General features: G+C 36.4%; 1 protein-coding gene across 4 annotated transcripts in view; it reads right to left on the bottom strand.

The window, feature by feature from the left end:
* Nucleotides 1-14,248, bottom strand: part of LOC131065155 (SWR1-complex protein 4) — a 120,091-nt gene that overhangs the window by 19,794 nt on the left and 86,049 nt on the right. The gene's annotated exons all lie outside the window — the stretch shown is intronic.

Genomic DNA, 14,248 nt, shown 5'->3' with positions numbered 1-14,248 from the left:
GATCTGCATTTGTTTTCCTTTATCTGAACTGGCATCTTGATCATCAAAATCATATCCGCAAGATCTAATCTGTCTCACATTACCTTCATCAACCTTCACATTAGCACATTCAACTATCTTCCTCAATCTTTTATTATAACACCGTGTTGACGTGTATTTTGTACACTATCAAACACAAAATAAAATACTCAAGGTACCTTATCCTCTCTTGAATAAAGCCTCTGATTGCTGAAGATGTCGCGAAAAAGGATCAATCAGGATGACTCCAAGGTTCTTCGATGTAGGGTCTCTACGTGTAGATAAGCACCAGTGGTCATTGTGAATGTTGTTTCATAAGGGGACTTACATTTGATGATTGAACGTCTGATCTGCTTTGAATATTGCTGGAACACAGGATCTTACTAGCTTTAAAAAAAAAAGAAAAAAGACGAGGACGAGGAGAGGATCTAATCCTAATACTAAGAATGTAGGAGCAATGAATGATCTTTGATGAAATTCTAACTAAGTCTTGTTTTGACATCGCTGGACCATCTCCACAAGGTTAGTGCGATCTTCGAAGGAAAGCTTTATGATGTTCAAATCATCACTGCAGGCATAGACACCATCAGGTTGATGCATATCAATGAAGAAGCGACAACTAAAGTTAAGCTTAAGCTGAATGATTCCAGTTGACTACACAAGGCAAGTCTGCAATCAACAAACTGCTAGTAGTATGGATATACGAATTCCACCATCAATCAAGCACATTTCTTCCATTCATCTAATAACATGAAATCAAATATAAGAAGTATAAAGACCATGCAAATTGTCGAATCGACCCATAAATTTCACCATTTCTTCAATGAAGTTACAAGTCTCTTACAAGTATCTATCTTCTAACTGCTTCCAACTATTCCCTTTACAAAATGAAGAGTCGGGGCTTATATAGTGCCCACAATACAATTCGATGGCTAAGATCAATTTGAGATCAATGGCCAAGATTCAATAATGAAAACCCTAATTAGGGTTTGTTACAACCATTACATAACATTTAATGCTTGACCAATGAAATAATTGTATTGCTTGGACACATGTCCTCTCTGAAAAATTCGACCAATGGATAGCTGGGGTAGGTACATTGAAGTTTGTGCTACCTTCTATGAGTTAGGTACATTGAATCTGGACATTGTTGAGGTGGACCAATCCAACTGGAGGAGTGATGACTAGGATGCCAACTCGTCTGACACTTGTAGCTTGGTAGATATTCAATTTGATGTTGTTGAGAAGCTAGCTTTAATTAACTCATTTGGAACTATCTGCTTCTTCAACGAACCCTTGCTCTAACTTCTTGTGTCCTTGATGTGCAGGATGATTGATGTACCTCGCCTTGGAATGCTGCATTGGAAGAGGTCGCCCTTGTTGATGTTTGATCGAAGAAAGCCATCCTTGTCGATGCTAGACTGGAGGAGGTCGCCCTTGTCCTTGCTTGATCTTCTTGGAGGAGACCGTCCTTGATCTGGCTTGATTTTACAACTCCAGGATCTCCATTTGATGCCTACACAAAATATTAAAGTTAGTCTTTTGAGCATCAAACCTCAAAGCATGAAATTTAAGACCTTTCAACGGTAAAACTTAAGATATTAATTTGAAAAAAGTCGTGATAAATCAAGAACTACACATTTTCAAATTAATAATGAATGGAATTTGGATCTTCAAGACTTAGACTTTACAAAATTGCAATAGGATCATAATAAGTCTTGAATAAGAACTTCAAAAAATGATTCTTCATACCTTCCCTTTGAGTATTTAAGTACAAAACCTTGAAAAATGAAGGAAGAGGACCGGATTTTGTTGGGCAAGATTTATAGTCCTTCCTTGGATGAAGTACGCCTCCTCTAGTTTGAAAAAGAATAAACTCCACTAGCCTCTTCAAAAATCTGGAAATTCGCCTTCAAATGTCTTCAAAAAATCTAGAAATTATCCTCCAATCTAGCAAGAAATTCGCCTCTCCAATAGCCTTCAAGATGAATTTTGCCCTCCTTAGTCTCCACACTTTCGCACTTTAGAAGGGATGAATGAATGATTTGAACTTGAAACAATGCCCCCCCTATTATATAGAGCACTCACCTTCTTTCCTCCAAGAGGCCGACCTAGCAAATAAGCCTTAAAATAAAATATAAAAAAACACTAAGAAGAAGGCCGACTTGATAAATAAAGACAAAATAATGCCTTGTGTGCTCAACTTTTAATTTTTTATTTCACAAAAATCAATTTTAAATGCCTTTATAATAGAAATTCAATTTTTTGAGGCCCAAAATTAATTTATTAAATGCCAATTTAATTAATTTTTTCAAATATTCCAAAGCTAGCAATTTGGCATCTAATGCGATTTGGAGGATATTAACTCCCAAATATGGTAAAAAATAATGAATGCCATTAACTTCGCTCTGGTCCCTTGGAGAGGGACAGGAGCACTTTTTCATTTTTAGGCTAGGATTCTCAATTTTTTGAAGTCAAACCTTTGTTCACCATGCTTTAGAAGATCTTTCCCATCTCACACAACTTTGCCTTAGCATAATCTCGGAGGGAATTTGTTGTTTCATAAAAAGCGCCCTGGTCCTTCAGTGAGGGACGGGAGCACTTTTGAGTCCATTGCATGAATTCTTGATCATATCAACTTCAAATTATCCTCCAGGCGTAGAATATCACATTTCACTCCATCTTGAGCCTTGGTAATAAAAATATCATTTCAAAATGCAAGGTAAATAGTCATATTTGGAAATTGCGCTCTGGTCCCTTGGTGAGGGATGGGAGCACTTTTGCCAGTTGTTGTCAAAATTTGCAACTCTCGCATCTTAATTCCACTTCAAGGCATTTTAAACACTTTTTCAAACTTGCGCCTTGGCCTCAATTTGTCCAAAATTGGTGAGAAAGGCTAGATAACATGTTAAGCGCTCTGGTCCTTCAATGAGGGACAGGAGCACTTTTTCAACTTCAAGCTTATCCGTCCTTTGCTAGCTTCCCAAATTATCTTCAATGGGCTAATCATGTCCTCTTCCATTCATTTCAATCACAAACTTGCCTTGGCCTTGCAAGAAATTTACACTTTTTTGGAAAATCGCTCTGGTCCCTTGGAGAGGGACAGGAGCACTTTTTGGAAAATCACTCTTTCGCTGTTTCAGGCATCATCTTGCCTCTGAAAATTGATCAAAATTTACCTAGGCAAGAATATACAATTTCATCTTCAAAATGCTAACACTTAGACAAAATTTGAATTTTACCCCAAAAAATTCCCGAATCTAGACCTAACCTGGGACATATCTGACTTCCTGACAAACTCACCTTATCGACTCAATCTCAATCCTCGGGAGGACGCTTAAATACTTTCGAAATTTGACTGGACTCGGCTTGAAAAATATCCAAAAGAAACCCCTAAGGTTTAGCCCTAGCCCAGACAGACAACTCACTCATTCAAAACCCTCAAAGCAGAGAGAAGAACAAGCAAAACAAAAGCAAAAAGAGGGGGTCCCCATTTTAAATGGGGCGATGTGTGAAAATGTCACAACACACCGGTAGGCCTTACTTTTGTAGAATAACCAAGAAAGATTCCTTCATCACATCTAGCATCAAACTTTCCAAGATCTTCCTCTCTTCTGATATAGCATTTACTACCAAAAATTCTGAAATATCTAACAGTAGGAGCATGACCAAACCATAACCCATAAGGAGTCTCACCAGTATCACCTTTGACATTTACCCTGTTAAGAGTGTATACTGCAGTACTCGCAGCTTCTCTCCAAAGCACATGCGGAGCATTTCCTTCAATCATCATGGTTCTAGCAGCTTCTTGAACTGTTCTATTCTTTCTCTCCACAACACCATTATGTTGTGGTGTCCTAGGAGCAGATAACTATCTCTTAACTCCATCTTCTTCACAATATGCATTAAACTCATCCGAAGTGAATTCTCCACCTTTGTCAAATCTCAGACACTTAAGCTTCAATCCAATCTCAGTTTCCACTCTAGCTTTGAAAATCTTGAACTTCTCCAACACTTCAGACTTCTCCCTTAAGAAGGTAACCCACATCATCCTTGAATAATCATCAATCAACAACATGAAATAAATGTCACCTTGCAAGCTTCTCACTCTAGAAGGACCACACAGATCGATATGCACAAGATCTAACAATCCATTAGAATTATTTTGTTTTCTCTTACAAGTAACTCTTGTCTGCTTCCCTAATTGACATTCCTTACATACTCGATTAGAAGGCTTTATTAGCTTTGGTAGATCTCTCACTGCTTGAGTAGAACTTATCTTCACCATGCAATCAAAATTTACATGACACATACTTCTATGCCATAACCAACTTTCATCAACCTGAGCAATCAAACAACTTTTACCACCAGCATTCAAGTGAAAGATATAACCTTTAGTTTTTGTCCCTGATGCAATCTCAATTCCGAAGCTACTCTTGAATTGCAAGTTATATCCCTTATCAACCATATGACCAACACTCAAAAGATTATGCTTTAAACCTTCAACATACAACAAATCTTACTATACCACCATCATACTTTTCCAAATTTACAAATTTACTCTTATCACCCGTCATATGATGAGAGCAACCACTGTCAATTACCCATTCATCTTTCTCCTCAACTTTAGCAGCTAAAGCTTTCTCTTGATTAGTGCAACTTGTAGAATGTGTAGTCCCAGGATCATCCTCCTTGATAGCAATGAACACAAATTCATCTCCTGAATTTCCCTTATCCAACTCATCATCTGTCACACCTTCATCAACAGCATAATAACACTTCTTCTGATATTTAGGCTTGTATGGCTTAAATGGCTTCTTAGGATTTCTATCTCTTTCCGGACACCTCGATGCAAAATGTCCTATCTTATTACATGAAAAACATTTAAGAGGTAACTTTCCTTCATACTTACCGGCACCTTTAGGCAATCTTCTGGCAATAAGTGTTTCAAGCTCCTTAAGCTCTCTCTCTTCATCTTCCATCTCTTTCTCAAATCTGGATACTCTTGTAGAACTTTCTCCCGAATCATATCTCTGCTTCTCGGAAATAGTAGCTTTGAATGCAAATTCAATCTTAGGAAGAAAGTCTCCAAACTCACTCAGCTCAAAAGCAACAAGTTTACCAATCAGCATGTCTCTTGTCACATTTGTCACAGTCTAGATCTCATCAATAATAGCAGCTCTATGTTTGTAAGCAAGAGGCAAGGATCTCAACACTTTAGCAACAATCGCAGATTCTTCTAATACTCCACTGGCACATCTGATTCCACACACAAGCTCATTCACTTTCTACATAAAAGAAGTAATGTTCTCATCTTCACTCATCTTCAGGTTCTCATGTTTACCCTTCAAGCTCTGCAACTTAGCAATCTTCACACGACTATCACCTTCCTGCAGGGTCTCCAATTTTGTCTAGATCTCATGAGCAGTCTCTAAGGCCATCACATTAGTCATCTCGGAATCTGAAAAGGTACTCAACAATACTTAGCTCTAATATTGAATTCTGCTTCCTTTATCTCATCCGAAGTAGTAGGACCATTTTGAGGAACATTATATACATTCTTAGTAATCTTCTAGTACTCTTCTAGAATGGATCTCAAGTGACATTGCATCCGGCTTTTCTAGAGAGTGTAGTTCGTTCCATCAAATCTCGGACTATCCTTCTTGAAAGCAAACGTTGCCATCTCGGATCTCCTCAAGCGGTCAAGCTTCTTCCGGAGGATCTAGCTCTGATACCAATTGTTGGCAACAATGCAGCAAACTAAGAGTCGGGGGGGGGGATTGAATCAATTTGCACAAAAACTTACTGCAACTTAAACCACAAATCAGATCTGATAATTAACAATTAAAGCATGAAACAACACCACATCAATAACACACATAACACCAAGATTTTTGACATGGAAAACCCGGTTAAGGGAAAAACCACGATGGGAACCTACCCACAATGAGATAATACCATGTTAGGAGTAAATCAAATATTAATGGGGAATGCACATGCATTCAGGCACACTGCCTAGAGCTCACTGCTCAAATAAGAAACCCAGAAAGGCTACAACCTTTAGGTAAGGCTCACTGCCTTACAGGAAGTCTCATTGACTTACAAAACATTCAGACAACAATCCGGATTACATCAACTGTTAAAATAGCATCTCAATATGCCTGAGTACAGTTTCGGTTAAGCACACAGTCTTCTCTGCAACACTTTTCTTTTCTCCTTCACACTTCTGAAAGATCAAATCACTTGTTTGCACATACAACTCAATCATACACACACTTAAGGATCACAAACATACATATTACATGATTATTACATTTATTTATACAAGTCATTAGCCTATATTTCAAGGTTGCCTAAACCCTTAACACAAATAACAAAATAATAACCTCACACACTACAATACATGCGGACCAAAACAATGTCGGCTAAGACATAGTCTGGACCTAAACCAATACCGCAAACACGCAACACCTCCAACAATTACACTTCGATCATTCGCAACACGCTACAACCACCAAGAATGTCGCATAACACCAAGAACATCACCGGACAAAGAAAATATCCAATAACGCACACAATAATCAATGCGGACCACCAATACGCATAGAACACAATCTAGAGATATTCACAAGCAACGTGAATTGCACCACAACAACTGCAACAACTCGGATCACTAGAATCATCATCATCTCACCACCGGAGCTCAAGAACACCATCATAACTGACTGTCAACCTGAAAGATTCACTTGTGGATTTCCAAATCATGAACCGCTCGAATTGAGGACACACATCAACGTTCAAAACACATCCCACACATCCGCAACTAAAGATATTACAATTCCAGAGCAATACAGAACACAAACCAAAATATCGAATAACACGAACAACTGAATATCATCCTCAATACCGGATCTCATAACTTGATCAAAACAATCATGTGGACTTATGCAAATGGGAATGAACCATCTATAGACAACATACCAAAAACCCTTTAATCTGTAACTGCTCATCTACAATACACAGGCTAAACCAACTCATTCAACCAAACTGCAACACTGGAATACACAAAAGAATATGTTGACAAAACTTCCCAACAATCTCCCCATATGTTGACATCAATGACAACATATCAACCAATGTCCAACAGTAATCACAACAAAAAACATTTAGAATGCATGATCATGTCATTCAACTTCCCCTGTACTCAATTTCAATGTAGTTTGTGTAGACGAAGCCATCATGCAAAAGCATCAGCAGGATAATTCTAATATGGTTTTATAAATAAGTTTACAGCTAATATTTTTATGTCAATACAACTTTGAAGCACTTTGTATTAAAACCTTAGTCACCAAATGAATTGAACTTTACTTTGGTCAAGCATTTTGACCTATAATCCTAATATTTTTGTAACTCATTGTAGTCTGGTTTTATTTACATATTGCTCCTTGTAGATTTACTCTTATAGCTGGACATCTTGATAGACAATTACTTGCTTGGGAAATATGATGCTGATGGGCAAAACAAACCAGATGGTAGCATGTTTGTTTATTAAGTTTGTTAGAAAGTAAATTTTCTGAGCTTTAATCTGCAAGAATTACTCTGACTCCTGAATCAAATAGAAAAATGGTCCAATTAAACACAAAACTAAGAGAAATAGTTGTTCAAAAGTGAGAAGTTAAAATCATTTATGATGGACTTGAGAATTCCAGAAGTAATACAATAATCTAGGAGGAAAAATCAGTGTTGTGAGACTGGAACATCTTCGAAGCCTTGACTCCAGAAGAGGAGGATGCTGAATTCTTAGGTGTCTTCAGGTCAATTTTGTCATGCAGTACAAGTTACTAAAATCTGACAAAAGTAATGACAAACAAATTCTAAATAGATCTTAGTCAAATTATCAAACAAGAACAAGGAGGTACTGTTTGTTATGCCCTGCCATAATAAGCAAGATCGCAGCATTATTAAATAGAATAGCTGCCTTAAAACCTTGATGAATTCAAAACATAAAAGAGGCAGTTCTCCTAAGGGGGCTGATGAGGATTTGTTAGGCAGTGATTCATTAATTAAAAGCTATGACAGTTGTTAACAAAAGAAAAGCAGCAAGTTAGTTACGAAGGTGTAATCTTTGTAAGGGTTGTGATGATAATAAAGGTTGTGACGTTTCATCCCACAATTGAGGATAAAAAAAGGAGACCGAGTCATTTGTGAAAGGGGTATACCTGATTGCTATTGAAAATAGAAATGGATAAGGAATTGAAACTATTCAGAAATAAGAATAAATATCATCAAGTCTGATTTGAATAAAATTCAGAAAAAGTACAGAAATCTTAAATATCAAGGAAAGTGATTGGTATCCAATATTATTGTATTTACAATTTATTTGTTTATTGATAAATCTGTTAGGCAGCAGTACTGGTGTTCCCTCATCAAGCATTCCACCCCGAGTTGGATGGACTGGAGGTCCTGCCATAATTGTGGGCCAAAGGGCCGAATGACTTGGAGGCTCATTCCGTGCCCTTGGGCTTGATTGAGAAAGATAGTCTCATGGCGTCCTAACAAGAAATATAGGATTAGTAATTATTTATCTGATTTCCATCAGCAATCATATCTGGAATCAAAGTGAAACGTTTGATGGGGAGATGCAGCAGTACCAGTTCCCTCATCAAGTACACCAAACCCAAGATGGATGGACTAGAGGTCCTGCCATTCTTGTGGACCAAGGGGCCAAATGACTCGTTGGCTCATTCCGTGCCATTGGGCTGCCCGGTTGAGAAGGACAGTCTCCCAGCATCCTATCAAGCTTTTCCATCGGATTCCTAATATGGTTGGCTATTGGAAACAAGCCATGAAATTGATACAAATGAATTTAGGATATTTTGTTTTCAATAGGGATTATTTGTATATGATCATAGATCCTTGATATCAATGCTTGATGTTAATTAATTACAATTTTCTCTAAAATTGAATTGCACTTACGTAATTTTATTATAGAATACTATTTGTAAATAAATTGTATTGTTGCAATTGTTATTTTTTGGGCAAAATCAGATATATCCCAAAAGGGGGCATTACATATTTGGAGAAAGAAAGATTCTATATGAAATCTTGCAGGCTTATGAAACCATCCATTTTATGATGATAATCAGAAAAATTACGAAATTTGGATTTGGGCATGATTGGTGGAATGAACACTTTGTAAAAAGCTTGCAAAAAAAGTTAATAACTTGTCAGCAGGTTACTTAAATGCATAATGAAGTCTAAAGTAGGGTGTTCATCTTTCTCCCTACCTATTAATATCAGTGAAAGAAGCCCAAGATAGCCAAATTAAAAGGATCAAGAATGAAGAACAATAGCGGGGCTCGGCATAGCCTTCCTTAGTGGAACAAATATCACATTCCAAATTGTGGACAGCAATTTGATTGCAAGGGTCCCAATTGCCAAGGAATCTGAGACATTCAAGCAAATATTGGATACTTACGAAATAGCTACAGCTCAAATATTAGCAAGGAGATAATAAATATTTTCTTCTTTATTGTGTAACAAAAATTAAAAGAAAGAATATGGTAACTTATGGCATTCAAGGGGGCTGATTTTTCTTAAGGCTTATCAAATGATGCTTATGATAAGAACAGTAGAAAAAAAAGAGAGTTCACAAGGATTACATGACAGCCTACAAGAAATATTGTCATAAAGAAAGGGTACACGGCTGAATTTCACTAAGGGAATTCAGTTGATTAAAGCCTGTTGTCAAGCAATTGTAATGTGTATGATGTCTGTAAAATAGTCGAGAAAATAAGTTTTTATGGATTGGAATAAAAGAGAACTCCAAAACATAATGGAGGTCTGGGAAAAGAATGTCAACCAAAATGCAATCAAGGCTTAGGACTTATAGAATGATCAAGGTGATCAATATTAGTAGCAATGGGATAGAAAATTAGAGAAATTTTCCTAGTTGCCAGGAAAAAAATATGCCAATCAATACACAATGGAGGCTTGGGATGGAGATGATGAATTTAGCTTTGGCTGCAAAGATGGCATGGAGTGTAGACAAGGTAGGAATTTTTTTATCAACTAGGAGTGAAGTCCCCCTAGTTGTCTGGAAAATGATATATCAACCAAAACATAAAGGGGGCTTTGCCCTGAGAATGATGAAGGTGATTGATTCGGCTGTGATGTCTCCGATTTCTAAGATGACAATCAATTAAATTCATTTTTATTAAGTTGTCAAAAATAAAAAATAAAATATATTCAAACAATGACTTAATATTAATTTAATAAAAAAAGTCATTAAATAAAGTCTCCAGTCAGCCTAAACTTCTAGATGTTTCCTGGAGGTCTTTATAAAGAGGCTCTTGGGGTTGTAGCGGGTATGCTTGGATTTGATAAACAACTTATGATTTCTGGAGACGGAAACCTTCGGGATTTTGACACAAGGGCTGGACGAAAACCTAGTTCTTCCTAAGGGATGGATTCGTGACGGACTCTACATCTGTGCCAAATTTGTGAAGTCTTCTTTCGAAGACAAATTTGCAAATTTGCAGTTCTGAGGTAACTGGTTCCTATTTGGTTAAACAAGAATAATTTATTCAGGATATTCCATGAGTTATTTGGTTTTATCTGCCGAATTATTAATTTAAGGGAATCAATGTTATATTGAATATTTCTATAGCTGTACTTTATCGGGAGTAATAAGGTTATATGTGCTGTTCTATCATATTGGCGGTTATAGTGAAATTGTGGTATGATTAATATTTGCCAATATCATTAAGTGGCCAATTCAATGTAGAGCTCCACAGTCTGAAGTATTTGTGTGTTTATATATGATTGGGAATTAGTAGATTTATGCCACAGCAGGTAATATTATCGTGGAAGCCAAACACATAGCGGAGTACATATTATTCATATTGATCGCACAGCTTCAATCCCTCTTATATCGTGAATCTGAACCAGCTATTTGGTACAGAAGGCATTTTCAGTTTTAACGGCAAAATTATTTTATGGTGAGCTCTCCGTGAATGGTGACAGACAGAATGTTTGGCGACACTTCTTAAAAACACAGTTCGCAACTTGTCACAGCATGAATCACTGTAATCTCCAGTTTGTAAAGAAGCTGTTCATTTTCCTGAGATTGCAAATAAAGGAATACGGAAAATCTCTCTTGCATTCCTGCAGCTCTTTGTTGACTGAGAAAACTGATAGTCAAAGATATATTTATATCAGCAACTTCCAACACTGATATTTTCTTCATCGATTCCTTCCACAACGATTGAAACAGGAGGTGTGAGTTTCAGGTCCGCTGATAGGTGCATCTCAAAGAATTCACGGGTTTGGAGCGAAGGAAAACACAAGGCAGACTGTCTGACCACAAATACAAAGTACCAGGTGGAGGTAATAGCAATCTGGAGGTAACCAGTATGGTTTCCTGGCATGTTCTGTGATTTAAATATTAGTGAATCAGAGATATTTTGGGATAAGATATCTTCTATAAACATATTCTGTTAAAGTATATAATAGTTTCCTGTTCAAATTTTCTGTGTTTCCAACTGTCTACTGCTATCCGTAATTGCAACCTGAAAATTAGCGTTTCCAACTGTTGAATTGCAATTTTGGCACTGGGCATCTTTCATCGGCTTTGGTTGCAAAGATGGCATGAACAGTAAGCATTTCTAAGTAGAAACAGGTTTTATTGCAGAATGGTTGGAAGAAAGGTTATTCACCTTGAAGACTCTCCCAAATGGCTTTCATCCCTTCCATTTCTTGAAATAGTGTATACCCTTGAAATAAGAGATTCTGAGATGGAATATAATGGACAGTAACAAGGCATTGTTTTCAGATGATACCTAGGTTGGAACAGCTACAATATGTCATGAAGTGGAGCTTGCTGAATGAAAAGACCTTGCTGATAGGACTGAAGGAGATAATGTTAAAAATTATTTCACTAATAACAAAAATTAAGAAAAAAAAATTGGTGTAGCCCCAGCATTTTGAAGAAAAAATATTGAAGCTTCAGAGAGAATGCTAAAAGATAATTCCCCTTGAAATCTAAGAGGGTGTGCTCAGCTGATAGAGTATAAAGTTAAATCAGCAGACAAAAAGTCAAGGGATAGTAAAGGTGATAATGTGTAAGCTCGATCATGGCTTTCCAGAAGTAAATTCCTTTTTATGGCTAACTATTTCAGAAAAGGCATTGACATATGACATCTCACTCTGCATTAAAATAATTCAGAAGATGAAATCACTCATTTCTTCACTGTAGAACACAATGGAAATTTTGGGAAAGATTAATGAATAAAATGAAAGTGAAATGGAACCCAAAATCATAAAGGCAGTGGATAATAGCTTGACATGGAGTACCAGAATCAAATTCTGCAAATCATCTAGACAGTAGCTCCATTTGTTATAATCTGAACCTCATTGCAAGAAAGGAATTCTAGAATATAAACTGAAAAAGAAAATCAACATGCAGAGTGTCAGGAAAGATAGAGAAATCAATATCAGTATTGATCAATGTTTGGAGACCTAGATCAATTAAGCCATCACAAGGCAAGGAAACCTTTAAAAGAAGGAAGCTCATCAAGATGTCCGAAAATGTGTTCTGCAAAAATAAGCTGAAAAAGCCTAAATATGCAAGGAAGAAATCCCATCGAGGTTAAGTAACATTGATTTATTTATTGTAGCAGCAAATGGGAATCCAGATGAAGTAAATGGAGAAGGGATGTTTGGAGACGATGATCAGTATTTGCTATTGTTCTCAGTCCATTGGCAATTGAAAACTCATAATAACCCACAAGCAACAGCCCTCCTAGAAGGTGTTAGACTAGCTAAGAAGAACGAACGGAAAAAAATTCAGGTGGATGGAGACTCGATACTAATAATTGAGGCTGTCAGAAAAGAGCAATGCAATGACTAGCAGATTAACAATATCCTTCAAGAATTCAAAATTTTGATTCATGTCCTGACATCTTGGGAGGACAGGTAACACAGTGGAAGATATGGTGGTAAAAGTCTGGAAACCACTCTATACCTTTCCCATTCCATCTGAAGCAATGAAGCTAATAATATAGGATTGTTAAAAACTGGAAGAGTATAGCAATGAATAAAAAAGAGGAAAGAAAAAAATGGGAAAAATATGAAAATTATAATAAATTAAATTTGATACGTGAAAATGAGGACAATGGAAACATGATGATGAATATGTATGAGGAATTAAATAAGGAATAATGCATTGCTAATGGTTTTGCTCATTGATGCATCCCTCTGTCATTAATCCTTTTGTTGAACTGAATGAACAGAAAAGTGGGTGACCAGTGAGATCAAGGGTGATAATTTGGATATTATTGGTTTAAAAAGAATCCAAAGACTAAGCTACAGCATGATGGTTTATAATAGGCTGAGAAGGATTTGAAGATCTATGTGTATAAAGGAAGCGGTTTCGTTTAAATAAACAGAGGAAGCAGATTTCTTTCAAAACCTCCAGATTCTCTTCTTAGAGAGTTCAACACAGTGAAGTTTTTATTTTTGTTTTAAGATTGAATGAAAAGCAAGACGTGAGATATATGAAGGAAAGTGAAAAGGTTTCTATGCTGCGGTATGAGAAAAAGCCTTTACTTTTTACAAAATCTCTGCTCTTCTATTGATATGGAGGAAATGAAATCAAGAGAGTGATTTGCATAAAAAGTAAGGCCCATCTTTGTCGACAATTATGATCAATTAAAATGGTAAGTAGATGTAAACGAAAAAATGAGCCCATGTCAATTGCATTCAACAATTCTACTTTCGAATTGTCAGATTATTAAGCAAAGCACCATGGTTCAAACTTAACAGCAAGAGGTGCCTTCTGCTTCAATGTAAAAGAAATTGCTTGTCTAGTGATTGATATTGCATTAAAAAAATGAGGGAAAATGGGAATTTTGCTAAAATTAGTTGCATGGATTTTCATATCCCTTTCCAAAAATAGCTAATTAACATCAGATGGTTGTTGACACATCTCCAACTTTTTAGGTCTAGGGTCCCTTAACCCTAGCTACTTTCAGGAAAACAAAAATTGGTACCATATAAGAAAGGAAAGTTATAAATATGAATTTTATTTTTGGTATATCTGAAACAATAAGTACAGCTATTGCTACTCCAAAAATCTAGATCTACTATAATAAATTTATTGAAGGCATATTGATGGTAAATTCTAGTGACAAACCTTAAAATCAAATATTTTTAATCAAATTCTTCATTT

The sequence above is a fragment of the Cryptomeria japonica genome, chromosome 1 (genome assembly GCF_030272615.1).
Source record: "Cryptomeria japonica chromosome 1, Sugi_1.0, whole genome shotgun sequence".
NCBI lineage: Eukaryota > Viridiplantae > Streptophyta > Pinopsida > Cupressales > Cupressaceae > Cryptomeria > Cryptomeria japonica.
This window is presented reverse-complemented; position numbering and strand designations above follow the sequence as displayed.